This window comes from Mangifera indica, chromosome 10 (assembly GCF_011075055.1).
Source record: "Mangifera indica cultivar Alphonso chromosome 10, CATAS_Mindica_2.1, whole genome shotgun sequence".
NCBI lineage: Eukaryota > Viridiplantae > Streptophyta > Magnoliopsida > Sapindales > Anacardiaceae > Mangifera > Mangifera indica.
Window position 1 is genome coordinate 9,038,083 of NC_058146.1, and position 19,601 is coordinate 9,057,683.

The 19,601-nt window shown below is 31.2% G+C and overlaps 1 long non-coding RNA gene across 1 annotated transcript in view; it reads right to left on the reverse strand.

Moving 5' to 3' along the window:
* Positions 1–3,709: 3,709 nt before the first annotated feature.
* LOC123228256 overlaps positions 3,710–19,601 on the reverse strand; it is a 33,520-nt gene continuing 17,628 nt past the window's right edge. The window contains exon 2 of the long non-coding RNA XR_006504654.1: positions 3,710–4,067. This is a non-coding gene — a long non-coding RNA (uncharacterized LOC123228256). The remainder of the gene's footprint in view (positions 4,068–19,601) is intronic.

Sequence of the window (19,601 nt, forward strand, 5' to 3'; positions counted from 1 at the left end):
AGAAAATTTGAACATAAAGTGATTTTTGGAGAAAGGATAAAGGTTGGAGTGAAGATTTATTCAAGAATTTTTTCTTTTCTCTTTTCACTTATGAACTAGTCTATTTGACACTTAATCATTTTTAAATTCAGTATGAACTAAATTTATTTTTCTAGGGTATTTTAATGTAGCTTGTTACTTTAAATATTTGAGATTATTTCAATTGATTTTACAATTAGACCTAGGCATTAAAATCCATAAGAAAACAGTTTGGAAAGGAAGCCATATATTTTAACTTGTGTATATCAAATTCAATAACCATAAAGCATAATGAATTAATCAAAGTTTAATATTGATGTTGGAAAATTAAATAATATATTTTGATTAATATATTTGATATGACTTGGGAAAGAATATTAATGAAATTAGAGATGTTTAACCATAATGTAAATAATTAAAGTGTGATTGTCAATGAAATAATCTAAATAGAATTAGTACAAGTGAAATCAAAATACTCTAGGCTATATTCATATTGGTCTAATTTTTTGCTATAATGTTTTTTTAAATTATTGTTCATTGGATCAAATTTAATTCTCAACTTGTTTAGATTCTATAAAAAAAAATAAAAGTTAGATACTTGTTAGTTTAAATAATAATAGGGGTAAGACAATTTTGATACTTACTAAATAATCCTCGTGGGAATGATTTTTAACTCACTACTATGTTACTTGAGCCATTTCATACACTGCAAATTTTGCCATAACATTACATCTGTTAGGTGCATTTCAGGTAGGTGCACATATGCCCACATCTGTTCAAGATTATAAGTTGGCACCATAAACATTTTTCACAGTAAGGATTATCACATTTTTCTATTGAAAGGATCAAATAAGGAATTAGTTTGGTATGTTTAATAGGAAATAGTTCGATGTCTGCATTTGTTGTTATTTGGATAGAAATTCAATAAAGGACTTACCTATTGTTAAGAAAATAAATAGAATAAAATTGTTTACCAGAGTGTCTATTGAAATAAACATTTCTATTAACTCAAATGGAGCACGAGAGCTTGATTAGTCCTCAAAGCACTTACTAATTACTAATATAAAAGAGAAAATTTTGATGAAGTTTTTTGATTGATGGATGGTTTTACAAGTGAAGTAACATGCCTATTTATACTTTGCATTGGTGGTTTACATACAATTAAGAAATGGGTTTTACTTATGTGTTAGGTTCATTAATTGGCTAAGGTTTTGGCCACTTCTTCTTTTGTCACATGGCTCTACTAACTCGAAGATTAGTGGCCCTACATCTCTCAATTTGCATCATATTGGTCTTTCCTCCTTGAAGAAATTCTGATAACTCTAATCAAATGTCTAAAAAATTCAAACTTGTCTCGCGATAGCACTTTGGTGAAAATGTCTGTCAATTGGTCTTCTATTCTACAGTATTAAAGTGTTATCTCTTTATTGGCTTCAACTTTCTTTAGAAAGTGATACTTGATTGTTATGTGTTTTGTACGATTATGAAAGACATGATTCTTGGCCATTGCGATTGTTGATTTACTATCACATAAAATCTCTATTACTTGTTATTGACCTTCTATCATCTCTTTGAGTATACTTCAGAGCCAAATTGCTTAATTCACTAAATTTGCAGTGGCTACATATTCTACTTCTGCAGATGATTGTGCTACTCTTGTTTGTTTGATGCCTATGAGAATATTTCCATGCCCAGTGTAAATGCATACCCCACCCCAAAAGTACTCTTCATGCCATATACAGATCTTACGTAATCACTATCAGTGTATCTAGTTAGCTTCAAGTTATTCATATGATTGAACCAAATACCATAGTCTTTTGTGCCCTACAAGTATCACAAAATTCTCTTTGTAGCTCCGTAGTGAATTTGATTGGGATTCTATATGAATCTTGATAGCAGACTTATAACAAACATGATATATAGTTAAGTGGCAATCAAGTAGAGTAGGTACCCAATAAGAATTCTGTAATGTGAAACATCTGCTTTCTCATAACCATTTTCTTTTATGAAATTTTCATTAATAACTAGCAGAGCTACTATTGGCTTGCACTTATTCATCTTTAATCTTCTAAGCAGATTCATAATATACTTCTTCTGTGAGATGAATATCTTAGACTTTTTTTAGATAATTTCAATGCTAAGGAAATAATGCATCGAGTTCAAATTTGTCATCTTGAATGGTCGCACCATATTTTCTTTAAACTCTTTCATCATCTTCTTATTATTGCTTGTACAAATAAGATCATCTACATAAAGAGAGATGATGACATTATTGTCATCATGAGACTTGATGTAGAAATTCAATACTCCTCTTAAATAATTGATTAGTGAAGCATTTATCAATCCTGCTATACCAGGCTCTCGGAGCTTGCTTCAAGCCATGTAATGTTTTCTTCAATTTAAGTACTTTATCTTCCTTTCCTAAAACCACAAACCCTTGAGGTTGCTTTACATAGATTTCTTCTTCAAGGTATCTATTGAAAAAAGTTGACTTCACATCAAACTGATAAATCTTCCATTTCTTTAGTGCAGTAAGAGTGATAAAAGTTTGGATGGTGTCTAATCGTGCAATAAGAGCAAATGTCTCATTGTAGTTGACTTTGAATTGTTGCGCATAGACTTTTATAATTAGTCTGGCTTTATGCTTCTCAATTATGCTGTTATAATTGAACTTTGTCTTGTATGCCTATTTCACTCTAATGGTCTTCTTATCTTTAGGACACCAACTTCCACCTATTATTTTTCTTATTCATCTTAATATCTTGTTGTATTGCCTTCAACCATGTTTCCTGCTTTGAGGTTATCTAAAAATTCATCCTAAAAAATCATTAAGGATGAAGATCAAATCGTCAAAAAATGCATGTTAGCAATTGGTAATGCCTACAAAAAAAGAAATCGTCCTTAATAACTACTCATTGTAGACAAAATAGTATTTCATCATAAAAAAATACATATTTTGAGACAAAATATTTTATCCATAAATAAAGTGATTTCATACCAAAAAACTCTATTTCGTCATCACATTTACAGATTAAATTTTTAATCCTTGATAATGTGGTGAATACGGGACAAACTTTTTCGTCTTTAATTGTATAATTAATTAGAGACAAAATTGTTTCATCCTTGATTATATATTGAATTGGGAATAATTTTTTTATCCTTGATTGTGTAATAAATTAGGGACAAAATTTTTCGTTCTTGATTATATAATAAATTGGAGACAAACTTTTTTTCGTTGATTGTGTGGTAAATTGGGGACTTTTTTTTTTGTCCTTGATTGTATGAATTGAAGACAAAATTTTTGTCATTGATTATTTAGTGAATTAAAGAAAACTTTTTATGTCTGATTGTGTTGTAAATGGATTACAAAAAAATTTGTTTTTGATTATGTGATAATTAGGAAAACAAATTTTCGTGCTTGTTTATATGGTAAATTTAAGATGGAAATTTCAATCGTAAATTAAAATTAACGATTATATTAATCTTTGAAATCTAACAATTCATATAAAACATATTTTTATCAAATTTTCTTCTTTTATGGAAATCAATAACACTATTTACTTTCAGCTTGTAAATTAAAGAGAAGGCTAGCTTGAACCTTTTACAAAAATAAATTAAGCTTCACTCAATTTTAGCCTTAAGAATGAATTTGTCCATTCTTGATTGAAAATAAGAAAAGTTGTCGAAATCATTAACAAAACAAGAATAGTGACTCTTTTATTCATGAATTGTAACATCCTAAAGAGCTAATGTTGTATCAATAACTGTTTTAAATTCAGACCTTGCTTGCCATCTAAAATATGATAGATCATCGAAAGTATGATCCACAACACATAACTAGATCATCTAAAATAAGATAGATCCCAATACATAACTAGATCATCCAAAAATCACACATCAATTGTTATTCAAGTTTACAAATAAATCTACCATCTGTATTTGTTGCAAGGTAATAGTAATCAAAATTTCAGGTTCATATCTTGTACCTCTTCATCACCAAGGGTTACCCTGATCCACAGCACATTTACCCTTCGATGTCTTCGGAGAAGCTGCAAAATTATATGTTAGTTATAACAACATAAAGAGAACACCAGATAAAAGAGGGCAAAATTTGTCAGGGGATAAAAATAAGATTTCTTATTGAACTACAGAAAGACATCACAATACTACATCAGGAAACAACAGCAATGACAATAATAATGCCTTCATGTCATAAATACTACATCAGGAAACAACAGTAATAATAGTAATAATGCCCTTCATGTTCATGTCACAGGACAATCAAATGAATAGAAGAAGTAAACAAGTTTATTTAACAAAATTTACTACTTCAAGCAGCATCAACCTTAACTTGTTCCGACCTTCCAGTACTAGATATTCCTTGCAGACTTACAGGTACATGGTGCCAATAGGTTCCTTTCTTAATGGCTACTTGACAGAAGATATGTTCATGGTGCAATCTAAGGGGTTTGAAGATAAAGGCTAGCTAACTATATATTTGTCTATAGTGTTTAAAATAATAAAACCAAAATCAAACATTAAAAAGACACAAATCACTCATGATTTTTACCTTGAAGGAGCGGATGGATGATTTCCAACAGCTAACAGCAATTGTAACATTTTTTTTTGTTGTTCTAAGCAAATTTTTAATTGGTCTTTACTATAATGTAAAGTCAAGCTAGCATTAGATCACCAAGCACTATATCACCAGCTGAACAAAAGAGACTAATATAGTACATTGGAAAATCACTAAAAAATAGAGAATTATGTTTTGAGAAATTAAATAACTGTGAAGTTAACTAAAAAGTAGAAATCTCACACAGCTGCAACTGAAGCAGAATTATTGACTGTTGTAATGCTAAATCAATTATTTAGTGGAAAGAAACTTGAAATATGTTTAAGAAATCCACTAACAATAAAGTCAGCCAAAAATAAATAAGCACCAACATGTGTTGGTAGACCATAAGGTAGTCGAGTACCTTATGGACTTGAAATATGTACTTTAAGGTTGCTACTAATAAGAAATAATCATAATTATAAATTCAACAATAAGTTAAAGTAACTGAGATTCGAAAAATCAATGATATGAATTTCAGTTTCGATTAAAACATGCACATCTCATTCTACATCAACCAATAGTAGAAAAGTAAAAGAAAGAAAGGTATAGCAAACAAAGACCAAGGTTAGCAAGAAGCAAAAACAAGAGACCAAAGCAGCCACTAAGTAGTTACTTTCCCTAGCCATATACCAACATTATCGACCTCTCAATGAATAATTTAATGAGAAACTCCTAAGACTCAACATATAGCACTTAAAAAAACTGTAGCAATTCAATGGTAAAATTAATTGTTGTTCAACTTTTCCAATGTATTTACTAATTTTGAGTGACATCTTCCACATAGAAACCTAACATACTCAAAAACTCATCGATCTTTACAACCTCATAAACTGTTATACTATCTGTAGAGGTTGTCCTAGGCAATCGATAAGTTTTTTAACACACATGACTCCACAAATTCAGTACTCTCAGACTTACTATGATTCATTTCGATTATTATTGTTTTGTTTTTGTAAAAGCTACGAGTGGTTAAACTCTTTATGTAAGCACTAAGAGAGATTCTTCAATCCCTATGAACTTGTAGTGTTTTATTTTATTGTTAATATATTTTCATTGATGTTTGATTTAATGAGCATATTATGTCTTACATTGAGTCAAGGGCCTAAATTCACGTATTTTTGTTGGTTCACATAGACTACTATTGAGAGGTATGCAGAATTTTTTCACTCATTCATTAAAAATGGATACTTTAGAGATAGATTAAGTCCTTGTGGAACAATTGGTTGTCATGAAACTTAAAGGGTTCATATTAATCGAATACCACAAGAGTAGGTGTCTATTTAATACTTACACATTTAATCAACCTCGAGAGAGGAACTAGAGTAAAATAAGATAACCAATACATCACGAACAAAGAGAGCACATATGGTTTAAACTACAAGCTTATGTGGGATTGTCGGTGAAATCTTAACCCTTAGATATTGTTGTTATATAAGTTCAATCAACAGTAAGTAGGTTGCATTAATAGAATAGATTTGTAATAGTTAATTTAGTTGCATTAGTTTGGATTCCCTAGCTAATTTAGTTTACAAAATGAATTAGTAGTTGACTCCTAATCCCTGCAGAATCAATATTTATTATATTATTTGAAGACTCGTGCATTTGCAAGTTTGAAGCAACAATGGGCTAAGAAAATTTTAAGCAGTTATTGAAACAAGAAAATCTTTACATGCATATTGAAGTATTTGATTAATTTTTAATTTTTTTTATATTTTTAATAGTAATATCTAAACGGGTTATTTTCTTTGTCTAGTCAATCAGTCTATAATGCGTACCTAATCTTGCTGATGGATTATGTTGTTGGTTGCTTAATTTTCATATGGAACTCTACTTCAACTTTGCCTCAATCTTGTTGTCTAGAAAACGTCACACCAAATATCATAAATATATGTTTGAAATTTAACAGATGTTATCGCATGAGAAATGGGAAAGACTTTTATTGAATCAACAAATGATTACAACTTATTGTTATTGCAACAACAAAATTGAATGGAATTGATTAAACGACTAACTACGAAAACACTAAACCAATGACTACCTTTGACAATATAGGTATTAGTTACCCCTGGCATAAAGTCCCTAATACCTTGAACTCTCTTTATTTTTCTCTATTTTTTCCTACCTGCGAGCTCTTCTTTTAAACTACTGCTCGACTCCTTATGTTCCCCTTATTTGAAAAAATCAACTTCATCTCCTCGTTTGCTTTTGGCTTTGAATAAATCAACTTGATACTTGTTTGAATAAATTAGCTTAAGCTCCTTATCTGCTTCAGACTTGAATGAATCAACTTGATCCCATTTTATCCCAAGCTTGAAAGCTTCCAAATTATTGTTTGTGACTAATTCTTATGAATGTCTAATGTCATCCCTCCTCCATTGATAAACTCTGATAGAGACCTTATCAATAACCCTCACCCCCATAAGGGCCTTCTCTTTGTCCTCAAGGTGAAAAGTTGGGAAGCATTATCAAATGGTGTCAAAAAGTCCCTTATGGCAAATCTGTTAAATAGCTTGTGGTTACATGTGCAGTTCAACATCCTCTGTTGGATGAGGTGGGAGAGGTTGGCTAATTACCCTAGGACAAATAACCTTTTTTAACTACGATGCATGCATGAAAGATAGGTTGGATACAAGAATAGAAATGAAAAGTGAACCTATGGCAACTCCACTAATTTTCTAGGTAATCTCATACGACCTATAATATTTTGGAGTAAGCTTCTTTAGGACTAATTTAGTAGATTAGTTTATTACGTGTCCTATTTAGAATTATTCAACAAATTTGTTTTTCATTCTATTCCTAGTCTTACGAATTGTCCTTGTCCTTAGGAATAAATAACTGAGATAAGATAACATTTTATTTGTTCCTATTTTCCAATGTCCCAAGTCTATATAAAGGCTAGTCAGTGAATTATCATTATATTTCAATATTCATTTAATAAAGGTGAAATTAGAGTTGCTTTATTTGCAAAAAGATTATCCAGAACTTTCCCTCTTGTCTTACAATATTTTGGTATTAGAGCTAAGTTTGGAAGGCAAAAGAGAAAAAAAAACAAAAACCTATTGCAAAAAGAAGAGACAAGGTAAGCAAACAGAGAAAAAAATGTCGATTGCAAAACAAAAGAGCAAGAGTTTGACAAGTCAGATGGCATTCAATAATAATACTAGTTAGAACATTCCCATTTTTAATGGCACCAATTATCAATTTTGGGCTACAAAGATGCGAACTCTTTTTAAGTCAAGATCTATAGGACTTTATCGAGAATGGATTCGAAGAACCTACAAAGACTAATCAAGCCCTAAGACTATCAGTGGCACAACGAAATAAGTTGAAGGAAGAGCAAAAGAAAGATGCCAAGGCTCTACACATCATTCAACAAGGTGTAACAAATGCTCTGTTTCCAAAAGTCATGGGAGCAAATACTTCAAAAGAGGCATGGGACTTGCTCAAAGAACAATATAAAAAGGTCAAGTAATATGACAATAAGATTGCAGACACTACAAGGAGAATTTGAGACTTTATGGATGCAACCCACTAAGTCAATTCAAGAGTTTTCAATAAAAATAGATTCTCTTGTCAATCAAATCCGATCTTTTGGTGAGGAATTACCAGATCAAAAAATTGTTGAGAAGGTGTTAAGGAGCCTTCCCCTAAAATTTGATCATGTTGTGGCAGCTATCGAAGAATCCAAGGATTTGTCAGAATATACATTAGTTGAACTAATCAGTTCCCTTGAGTCTCATGAATCCCATTTGAATAAATCAATCGGGATGTCTTTGAAGCAAGCTTTTCAAATGAAGATGGATGCAAAGAAATTTGTAGATAGTGTGAGAAGAGTTGGAAATAGTAGCAAACATGGATGTGGGCATGGTTAATCATATCATGGAAGAAGTCGAGGTCAATTAAATGGTCAAGTGAGAAATCAAGCATGTTCTCATTGTGGGAAAACTAATCATACTAAGAAAGATTACTGGTATAAAAACAATGATAAAAATGTTGTCAAATGTTATAATTGCAATAGGTACAATCATATTGCAAGAAAGTGTGAGGCAAAACAATGAGCAAATTTTCATAATGAGGATAAAGAGGAAGATGATTATGTTAACAATCTATTTGTTGCTTGTTTGATTACTAATATTTGTCTGCCTTCTGAAGTTTGGTATTTGGATAGTGGTTGCAGTAACCACATGACTAGTAACAAAAATTATTTTGTGGAGATTGATGATTCATGGAATTCATAGTTCACTTTGGGCAACAATAATCAAGTACAGGTGTGTGGTATAGGCACAATTTCTATCGAATGCAAAATTGTGGGAAAATTATTCATAATGTTATGTATGTGCTTGGCCTAGCTTAGAATCTTTTAAGTTTGGGTCAATTATTGAAGAATGGTTATTATGCCACATTTGACAATGGAGAATACTTGATCTTTGACAAGAGAAGCAATAAGTTGGTGTATTCAGTAAAGATGTCAGAGAACAAAACATTTCCTATCAATTTTTCACGTCTTGATTTTAATGTCTTTAAAGTTTCATGTGATAATGCAGTATTGTGGCATAGAAAATATACACATCTCAGTTTTGATGGCTTGAATACACTACATAACAAGAGTATAGTGTTAGCCTACCATTAATGCAGTTCAACGACAACAAATATAAGTCTTGCATTTTCGGAAAACAACATCGTGATAAGTTTCAAAAAAGAAAGTCTTGGAGAGCTAGCCGATCGTTAATGCTTATTCATGCAAATATTTATGGTCCTATGCAAACACCATCCTTGAATAAAAGTAAGGATTTTCTCATCTTTGTTGATGATTTTTTAAGGATGACTTAGGTGTAATTTTTGAAGGAGAAATTAGAAGCGTTTGATTATTTTAAAGAGTTCAAGGTAGTCGTAAAGAAGGAATCTAGAAGCTCAATCATAAAATTAAGAACTGATCGTGGGGGTGAATTTACTTCCCATGAATTTCAATTATTTTGTAAAAATACTGGCATACAAAAGGGAATTAATGGCTAGCTACACACCTTAACAAAATGGTGTAGCGGAGCGGAAAAATAAAACCATTATTGAAGCAACCAAGAGTATGTTATGAGATAAGAATCTTCCAAACAAATTTTAGGTGGAGGCAGTAGCTACAGTCGTGTATACACTTAACCGATCACCAATACAAGCTCTTGAAGAAAAAACTCCTTATGAAGCCTGGTGTAGTAGGTGACCAGATGTAAGACACTTGAAAATTTTTGGATCCATAGCTTATGCCTTTGTTCCAACAAAATTAAGAAGGAAGCTAGATGAGAAAAGTGTTGAATGCATTTTTATCAACAACTGTAAAGAAACAAAAGGCTACAGGCTTTTCAATCCTATCACTAAAAGATTAATTATTAGTCGAGATGTTATTTTCAATGAAGGTGAAACTTGGGTTTGGAAAGATAACGCTCTATAGACCAACAAAGAAATTCCAAATATTGATCTAGAATCCGTAAATACTTTTTCTGATGTTCCTTTCACTATAGAATCTTCTACATATTCTTCTTCAAGGAGGGTAAAAAACTTATCAGACATTTATGCTTCTGCAGAATGTGCTTCTTTTGCTACAGAACCTATTTGCTTTGAAGATGCAGTCATTAGTAAAGAATGGGTCAAAGCAATAGAAGAAGAGCTAATAGCCATTAAAAAGAATCAGACTTGGACTTTGGTAGATTTGCTAAAAGCAAAAATTACAATTGGCCTCAAATAGATCTATAAGTCAAAGTTTAATCTAGAAGGTACCTTAAAAAGGAATAAAGCTCGATTGGTTGTGAAGGGTTATTTTAAAGTTCCAGGTATAGATTTTTCAGAAACATTTACTCCTATTACACATTTAGATACAGTGAGGTTGATTTTAGCTATAACTGCTCATCATAATTGGCCTATCTTACAATTAGATGTTAAGTAAACCTTTCTTAATGGAGATTTAATTGAAGAAGTATATGTAGAACAACCTAAGGGGTTTGAAGTTAAAGGAGCTGAACATAAAGCACTTTACAGGCTTAAACAAGCACTACGAGCTTGGTATGGCAGAATCAATTCTTATTTTGCTAACAATAATTTTCAGAAAAGTGTTAATGAACCTACTTTATATGTTAAAAGTTAAGGAAATGATTTCTTGATAGTATCCTTATATGTGGAAAAAGTAATTTACACTAGAAATTCCTTTGAGATAATGGAAGCCTTTAAGGATTCAATGATAAAAACTTTTGAAATGTCTGATTTAGGATCACTCCATTATTTTTTGAGCTTAGAAGTTGTGAAAGATGCAAGCGGAATATCTCTTCATAAAAAAAAAATATGTTATGGATCTTTTAAAGAAATTTGGAATGTCAAATTGCAAAGCTACCAATACTCCACTTAATGTGAATGATAAATTGACTTTGAATAATGGAGTTGAAAAAACAAATGAAAAGTATTTTAGAACTATGGTGGGAGGTTTGATGTATCTCACAAATACACCGCTAGATCTAATGTTCGCTGTAAGCCTCATCTCTCATTTTATGCATAGTCTAAGTAGACATCACCTTGGAATAGCTAAAAGAATTTTGAGGTATGTCCAGGGTACAGTCAACTATGGCATCAGGTATGAGCGAAGTACAAGCAATGATCTTTTAGCTTTCACAAATAGTGATTGGCTGGTTGTTTAGACGATAGAAAAAGTACAATAGGGTATATTTTTTGTCTGGGAACTAAAGTAGTTTCATGGATGTCAAAGAAGCAACAAATGACAGCCTTATCTAGCATAGAGGCTGAGTATATAGCTGCTACAACCATAGCTTGTCATGTAGTCTAGATAAGAAGGATATTACAAGATTTGAAACATAAATAAGTCCAACCAACAACAATTTTTTATGACAATAGATTCACTATTGATATCACAAAAAATCTAGTTCACCAAAGAAGAAGCAAACACATTGAAACCCAATATCATTTCATCAAAGAACTAGTTACCAAAGGAAAGATTAATTTGCATCATTGCAAAATTGAAGATCAATCTGCTGACATGTTAACGAAAGCTTTAACTGAAAGTAAAATCCAGAAGTTATGAAACATGATTGGATTAGTTTTCTTGCTTGAATTAAAGGGGGGAATGTTGACTAATTCAGCAGATTAGTTTATTGCGTGTCTTATTTAGAATTATTCAACAAATTTGTTTTTCATTTTGTTCTTAGTCTTATGAGTTGTCCTTATCCTTAGGAATAAATAGTTGAGATAAGATAACATTTTATTTATTCCTATTTTCCAGTGTCACAAGTCTATATAAAGGCTTGTCAGTGAACTATCATTGTGTTCTAGTATTCATTTAATAAAGGTGAAATTAGAGTTGCTTTCTTTGCAAAAAAGTTGTCCAGAACTTTCCCTCTTGTCTTACACTTCTCATTAATTTGTAAAGCTAAGGACCATAATCAATAGGGCTATAACATAAGAAAAACCCAATCCTCAATTTCAATACCACCTCTTGAGGGCGTGTGTTTACTTATTCTTTAAGCCAAATTCATGCTTTAACCAAATGATCTTTTTGCTCATCTAAACTAATGTTTTTATCCTAAATATGAATATTAACTTCTTCAACATTAGATGTCACATCATTAAGTCATAACAATATAAGGGGTCTCATCCATATAAGACTCAAAATAGTTTCTAGTATTGTACCAAAATTCAACCTTTAGTAGCAATGTGACCTACTGTTTTAGTTGATTTCCTAAAATGCATATTAAATAAGTCTTGAGGCTCCTATTGACCACTTCATTTCGTCTATCGATTTGTGGATAGTAACTAAATCTAAAAGTGGTACCTAAAAAAAGAAACAATTTTGACTGAAACATGCTTAAAAAGACCTTATCTTGATCTACTACTATTGTTCAAGGGAACGGATGTAGCTTAAGTACTTCCCATACAAACAAATAACTACCTATTTTGCGATTTATAGATGGTATAGAGGTAAAAAGTAACTATACTTTGTGAAACTATCCACCACGACTACAATAATATGATAATTGTTTGATTTAAGGATCCTTTTGATCAAATCCATTGTAATATCCTCCTAATAGAAAAAGTTTACATTAACTTTACTAGACTAAAAACATTGTATTTATTTTGTTGACATACTTCACAAAAATCTACAAAATTATGGACATCATTCTTTCTAACCATACCACCACAACACCCCCACAGCCCTAATATACTATCCTTGATATCTATTTGTATGTTCAAAAAAAACTTGAGTGACATTCGCTTGGTGAACAATGAAATTCTTGAAGTAATCATGAAACAAACATGGAGGATTTAGGAATGACCAACTATCGTTTGTAATATAAGGTTTCTTCTTTCAATTGATAACTAGGATACAATTCTAAATCCTTAATCAAGTTTTATATTATCCTTTGTAATTTTCCATTAGCCTTAATCTCCTCTAGAAAATATCGGTGTAAGTTTGTTAGGTGAAGGATAAAAATAAGAACTCGTTTTGTTGATAAAACATCTGTAGCCTTATTTTCCAGTCCTAGCCAATATTAAATTTCAAAGTCATATCCGAGCAACATGATTACCTATTTCTAATGCATTTCTCTTAAAATGTTTGTTCCATTAGATACTCTAGACTCTTATGATCCATCATATTAACAAAATGGCATCCAAACAAATAATGTTGCTATTTCTAAACTGTAATTACTATTACCATAAGCTCTTGTTCATTAGCCAATTTCAAATAGTTACAACAAAAGGTCACAACTAATAAATGTTATGAGTCACCCCTTTTGTATCAGTACTGCTTTTGACCAAATCCCTGATGCATTTGTTTTGACTACAAATTCCTTCCCAAAGTCAAGCATTACAAGTGCCAACATCGCAGTCATAGTTTTCCTAAATTCTTCAAATACCCATTAGGCCTCACAGGTCTACTCAAACTTATTATTCTTTAGAAACTAGGTCAATGGTTCAGCTATTCTTCCATACCTTTTAACAAATGGCCAGTAATAACATGTAAGCCCTAAAATTCTCTTAACTCTTTAACATCCTTAGGTTTTGGCCATCATACCATGATCTTAATTTTAGAAGGGTCAGTTGCAACCCTTTCAATTAAGATAATATAACCTAAATACTATACCTTATCACATACAAACGAACATTCCTTCCTTTTTACCATTAATTGATATTCCTTCAAGATTTGTAATGTCATGAGAAGGTTGGATAAATAGGCTGCCATATTCAAACTATAAACCAATATGTCATCAAAGAAGGCCAAAATAAATTTTCTCAAATAAGGTAGAGATATGTCATTCATCAATGCTTGGAAGGTTTTTGGTATATTTGACAATCCAAATGACATTACTAGGATTTTGTAATGACTATTATGGGTTCTAAGTACGATTTTTTTAATATCTTTTTTTTCAAAACATTAATCTTATGGTACTCAGTTTTCAAATCTAACTTTGAAAAATTGTTGCTCCTCATGCCTTTAGAGTTCATCAACTCTTTTTGTATTCAACCCATAGGCTTTTTACCAAGTTGATAGTGACTAGATTCAATCGAACTCTTGACCTAACAACCATTTGAACACAGACCAAGATTGAAGTCTAGCACAACATCAAAGCCCCATAATTAGTAAATATCGGCATATGACTTTTTTTAATATGGTTACTGATACAATTTGATCATTTTGTCATACAATATCTCTTCGAAGTTGAGATATAAACTAAGTGTCTCCCTTAAGACTCCTCGAATTACATAGATTGACTTCTACCAATGAGTAGATGGTATTGAATTGAGCATCAACACAATATAATCCCATTATGGCCATATATTTAATTGGTCATTGATATCCATTAGTAGACCTTAATTGAGATATTAACTCTTGTGCTTGGGAGTGATAAATCCTTTATTGATCTACCATAACCTTCGTATAGATCTTGATATAGTTAATCACTATCTTTCTAGTAATCTTCTGACTGGATTGTTAGGTTTTCAAGGAACCTGTAACCAACAGTGTAATAGAATTAAAAATTTAAAAACATAAAATCCAGAAAAACCTTAACTAGGATACCCGTTTTTGACATATAGTCATGAACATACAAAACACACATAGGGTGTTTTAGTTTATTCCTATGTTGGTGGCTCTTAAAAAAGCATCACATAAACTAAGAACGAATGTTATCTAACTCTTAAGAGGTTGTGTTTTGGTATTCATGCGAAACATGAACACAAAAAAAGCAATCTAGAGATAAGGTTATTAGGTTTTTTTGTTGGAATTTGTGTTCACCAGAAGAGGAAGAGAAAACAAAAAGGAATGACTAGGATTTCTTTTCGGTATGTATTTTGTTATTTTTGTTTAATTCTAACTCACGCTTTTATATATGTAGGTGTCTGAGTGCAATAAAGATTTTATCTAAACCTTGTACTTTTAACACACACATACACGATTGGCATGTAAACATGCTAACTGATATGTTCCTCAACTTGTACAGATGGCATACAAGTGTACCACTTGTCAAGTTCAAGTTATGTATAGATGCCAAGCTTATTTTAATTTGCATGGTGCCAACTCCAATTTTGACTTAATCAAAACATGGTCAACTGGTTCGCTTTTTCCCTAAGCATTAGGATTATCATCAAATAATCTTCGCCTCTGGGTTTAAATCAAATCTTATCTATGTGTGACCCATAAAATCTTTTTCCAACCAACAATGTTTGAATTCATATCAAATTCAGATTCAGACCAAGATTGGCCTCTAGTAAAGCACCATGGCCACTTGGACTACACAGTGTTAGTTGACATCACTTAAACTTTTATAACATCATAATTACATGAAATTCAATCCTTTCATAAACCAATATCTCTCAAGGTTAAGACGTAGAAAAATGTCCATCTTAGTAGTTCTTCGATATGAACTGTGATACATCAATGACTAATATAGATTAGGCTATAATCTTATCTTACAGTGGCCATAGATTCAAGCTGTCATGGATTTCATTCAGTACTCTCATGTGAGATATCTTCTCTTATACTTAAAAGTGGCAAATCCTTTGTCAACCAACCATAGTTTCCATGTATCTCACACTTTGGTCTATTACTATCTTTATAGTTACTCATATTACGACGACACATTGGATAGTGTCAAACCATATTGATCTTTACACGAGATAATCTGATGATGTCAAGTTAAAGGATCACATACACTTGTGGTGTTTAGAGGATTTATTTCATTGACACTAGATCAACCATCCATTTGATATTTTCTAGTCAAGTTAGTCTAGTGAACATATCTACAACATACACATATGTGTTACACCAAGTTGTCTACAATAACTTTAACATGTGAAAATTGTTATCACTTTATATGGGGTTGCTTAGTACTATGATAATTCCATCATTATTACACATGTCTTTATTCATTGTGATGTCAGGATTATGAACGTGTCTAGAATGACCACTAAATGTATGCGTAGGGCTCCTACAATTAGTCATCTAGTCCATTCATCATAATTCTACCGTTCTAGCGACATGTTATTCATACAATTATATAAATAGACAACATATGAATTGAATTAAAATAAATTCATTATTAATTATTAATATAAAATTACATTTACAAATGTCAAATTCAATTGGCTCTAGGGCACCTACCCTAACAATCTATCACTTTCACTATCATCAATTGGTTATATATCTAATACCAAGCTCGACCACATACCTATCATACTTCTACTGCGATAAACGTTTTGTCAGTGAGTTAGCCAAATTGTCATCTATATTAATCCTTGTTATCTGTTTGTCACCTTTTTATACAATCTCTTAAAGTAGGTGGTATCGCTTAAGTATGTACTTGGATATCTAAAGAGACTACGACTTTTTTGTTGAGCAATCACTTCATTATTGTTGTAATAAAACTCAATTAACTCGACTATGTTAGAAACTACTTTATGTTTTTATTATGAACTTTTTTATCCATACAGTCTCTTTTGTCACTTCATGAAGAGTAATATACTAAAATTTTATTATAAAATTAGCCAATATACTATGCTTAGAGTTTTCCAGCTAACTGTACTATCATTCAAACAAAACATAAACTTTGATTGAGATTTGTAATCATCTCGATTAGTTTGAAAACTGATATCACTGTAGCCTCTTACAGTAAGTTTAGATCACCCTCTGTAAACCAAGAATGCATCATTAGTCCTTCTCAGATACTTCAGGATGTTTTTCATAGTCATCTAGTGTTTTTTACTTAGATTAGATTGATATTTACTACAAATTCTTAAGGTGTATGAGACATTAATCTTCATACATAACATGATGTAAATAATTGATCCTATAACTGAAATATATGGGATCTTACTCATCTTATCTCTCTCAGATTATGTACATGGACATATCTTTTTTGAAAGATATACACTATAGGACGTAGGCATAAATCCTTTCTTAGATTCTTCTATAATGAATCTAGTCAATACTTTGTCTATGTACATGTTTTGACTTAGGCCAACAATTTACATTCTTTATCTTAGTAAATTTTAATCCTAAGAATATAAGTTATTTCTTTTAAGTCTTTCATGGATAAACACTTGGATAACCAAGTCTTTACCAATTGTAAGTTCGGTAAGTCATTTCCAATAATTAAGATGTCATCGACATATAATATTAGAAATGCAATCACATTTCTACCGACCTTCTTGTACACACAAGGTTCATCTTTATTTTTGATGAATTTGAACTCACAAACAACTTCATCAAAACAAATATTCTAGTTTTTTACAACTTGCTTAAATCCATAAATGGACCTTTCTAGCTTACATACTTTATTTGCTCGTCCAAAAAAAACAAAACCATCGAATTATGTTATATAAACATCCTCCACAAGGTTACCATTCAGGAAAACAGTCTTGACATCCATTTAAAAAATTTCTTAGTCATAATATGCAACTATAGCAAGGATAATCTTAATAGACTTAAACATAGCAACCTGAAAAAAAGTTTTATCATAGTTAATGCCATTTTTTTTAATGAAACCTTGGTAACTAGTTGCGCTTTATAGGTATGCATGTTACCTTTCATGTCAGTTTTTCTTTTAAAAACCCATTTATACCTTACGAGTTTTACTTCTTAAGGTGTGCCCACTAGAGTTTATACTTGGTTCTAGTATATGAAGTGTATTTTAAATTCATGGCATCTAACAATTTATCAGAATCTGGGCTTGAAACAACTTCATTGTAGGTTTTTGGCTCATCATCATTAATGACTAGTACTTCACCATTTTTAATCAAAAGAAAACCAAATCTCTCTGGCTTGTGTTGTACTTGTGTAAACCTATGTAGCTTTTGTGTGTATTGAGGTGATTATATTTAAAGTAGAGTAACTTCCTTATCATGATGAACCATTTGTAATAGCACATGATTTTGTCTAACATTTGTGGTATGTGGTGGTATAAGAACTTCATTAAGCTCCACCCTCCTCCTACTAGTTCTCTTAAAAAAAAATTCTTTCTTAAGAAACACACTAGTATAAGCAACAAAGATCATTTCCTCCTTTAAGTGTTAGAAACAGTAGCCCTTAATGACTTTTGGTACCCTATAAAGACACATATTTTAGACTTAGTACTCAACTTGTTCAAAGTTAATTTCTTAACATAAGCTTCACAGTCTTAAATCCTCAAGTAAACTAGATTAGGTTTTCATCCAATCCACAACTCGTATAGAGTTTTATCCATAGATTTAGATGGGACATGGTTCAGTGTAAAGGTAACAATATCTAGGGCATAACCCTAGAAAGACATGGTTAAATCAATAAAACTTATCATAGACCTAACCATTTCTATCAAGGTTTTATTCCTCCATTTAAATACACTATTACACTATGGAGTACTAGGAGGAGTGAGTTGAGATATTATCCCATATTCCTTCAAGTATTTTTTGAATTTAGCACTCAAATATTCACTTTCTCGATCACTTTAGAGGATTTTAAGTTGTTTCCTAAGTCGTTTTTCTACTTTGTTCTTGAATTCTTTGAATTTATCAAAACATTCAGATTTGTATTCCATAAAAAGGCATATAGTCATATCTTCTAAAATCATCAATAAATGTAACGAAGTAAGTTTTCCTATATCTACTATGCACTATCATGGGGCCACACATATCACTGTGAATAATCTCTAACAGTTCAATCACCTTTTCACTATGTCCAATGAAGGGTGTTTTGGCTATTTTACCTAATAGGCATGATTTACATTCATCATATTACTAGAAGTCAAATGATTGCAAGACCCCTTGTTCAAGAAGTTTTTATATACGTTTTAGTCTTATGTAGTGTAGCTTATAATGTCGCGGATATATGATATTCAGATCATTCGATTTTAATTTTTGTTATTTTGTGCATTGAGAATTTTGTTATCCAATTTTAAAGTATATAAACTATTATGCAATTCAGTTATTTCATAGAGAATATTATTTAAACTAATAATTATAATATCACTAACAACAAAAAGTAAATATCTTTTTTTGTCTAAAACAGACATAGAAACTAAGTTTCTAGAAACAAAAGGAACATAATAACAATGTTTTAATTCTAAAATTAGCTTACTAAGAAACCTAAGATAATAAACACCTATAGCTAATGTAGCAATACGTGCTATATTTTCAACATGTAGGTAAACTTCTCCTTTGGCGAGTAATCTACTTTGTCGTAGTTCTTGCATATCAAAACAAATATTAGAACCACATCTTATGTTTATAAACATAAGATGTATAAGGAGAATAGTTTATCTCAATGACAAACATACCTAAAGTATAGGCTTCAACTGTCTTTTTCTTTTTGTTCTCTAGAAAGGCCTTGCAATGTCTCCTCTAGTGACTTACTTTACCAAAATAAAAGTAAACAACTTTTCCTTTCCCCACACCACCTGTAAGCTGAGTACTAGGTTGCTTATTTGCTTTGGGTTTCAATTTA